At 49.3% G+C, this 1,598-nt stretch overlaps 1 non-coding gene across 1 annotated transcript; it reads right to left on the bottom strand.

The window, feature by feature from the left end:
* Positions 1-326: 326 nt before the first annotated feature.
* Positions 327-398, bottom strand: TRNAE-UUC. Its single transcript has one exon. It is a non-coding gene; the product is annotated as a tRNA-Glu (tRNA).
* Positions 399-1,598: the final 1,200 nt, after the last annotated feature.

The following is a 1,598-nucleotide window of genomic DNA, read 5'->3' as shown; positions in this document are numbered from 1 at the left end:
CAGTGTTTCACCACCCACCTGGTGAYAAACTTATTCTTTATACCTAATGAGAACTTCCCTTGATCCAGCTTCTGCCTGTTGCTTCTCATCCTTCCACTGTACACCTCTGAGAAGAATCTGGCTCMTTCTCTGCATCTTCTCATCAGGCAGTTGCAGAGGGCAATGAATATTTCCCTTTGTCTCCTCCAGGCTGAACAGACCCAGCATTCAGGGTCTCTTTCTCCACGCTGTGCTCCAGCCCTGATGGTGGCTTCCGCTGGACTTGCAGGTCAATATCTTTCTTGTCCAGGGGGGCCCAAAAATGGGCACAATCTTAAATACAATTTTTCCCACACCGGGAGTCGAACCCGGGCTGCCTGGGTGAAAACCAGGAATCCTAACCGCTAGACCATGTGGGACCACATTTCTGCTTCTGCCAGTTACTTGATTATGGATTTGCATAGACAGATAGCTCCTGCTCCTGGGTGAGGCCCTAGAGCCCTATAGCATGATCCCATTCTTTTCTTTTCTGGTATATCCCAAAACTTAGAGGAGGAAAACACAGCAAAATAAAAAATGCAACGGTCCGAGTTCTGTGATTCTGCTGGGACTCTGCTTTGACTCTCTCTGCAGCTCAGCTTAAGCCAGCGGAGTTAGTCTAGTCCCACAGTAGGATACACAGGAGCAGAATTAGAGGCAAGCMCCATCCTGTGGGTCTGTGGCTCACTCAGGTGGGTGCTCCTGGAGCACAGTCCCCTGGCTCTGCCCCCACATGGGTCCTTGTGCCCATCTCCACAGGGAGTTCTGCCATCGCAGTGCTGAGGGCAAGGTCACACCCAGAGCRACGAGGCATTATTAACCGATAATTGGTGGCAGAGTACTGCAGGAGCTAATGCCACACGGCGTGAAGGCATGCACTCAAGCCACTTCCCTTTTATTTGATTTGATTACATTTTTTGTTTTTGCATGATTCCCTACAGTAAGTAGTTCGTAATTAACAGAGGATGAATAATATTTCCGCCACTCTGCGTATTAAGTTTTCTCACAACAAATGAAAACATAATTGCCATTACACAGCACCCTTATCTGAGGAAACACGCTGCAGTTGGGATGATGGAGATTTGCTGATAGGCACACACTTCTTCAGCTACTTAGAGATGAAAACAAAACATTTGTGACTGCTGGGATGGAGCTGCTCAGCATACTGAACCAACTTCTTACAGCACTTCCCGGCAATAGTCTCCACCATTGGCTTACAGCTGGGAAGACAGGAGATATCTCAATTGGTTCTGCAGCACGGGGGCTTCTGTGGAGCAAAAGGATGGGATGAGGACGCCTAGTAGCCAATACACAGGATGTGGTCCCTCCTTCCCTGTCCAAGGAAGCCCCCAAAAATGATAAAGTGAGGCAGGTCTGAGCAGCTTCCCAGGACTCTTGGCACATCTTTGAAGTGTCATGAGAGCCAGGACAGATGAAGCAGCCACAAATGCTGACAAGAGCAGACATTTCCCAGGGGGAATGACATCTTTCAAAAAGAGCCAGAGGGCCCAGTTCAACGCTGTGGGGCTGTCAGCTTGCATGGTTGCCCTGGGGATCTACACCAGCCATGGGACAGTGAG

This window comes from Apteryx rowi, unplaced genomic scaffold, assembly GCF_003343035.1.
Source record: "Apteryx rowi isolate R43461 unplaced genomic scaffold, aptRow1 scaffold_44, whole genome shotgun sequence".
Taxonomy (NCBI): Eukaryota; Metazoa; Chordata; class Aves; order Apterygiformes; family Apterygidae; genus Apteryx; species Apteryx rowi.
The sequence above is the reverse complement of the archived record's forward strand: the minus strand, read 5'-3'. Positions and strand labels throughout refer to the sequence as shown.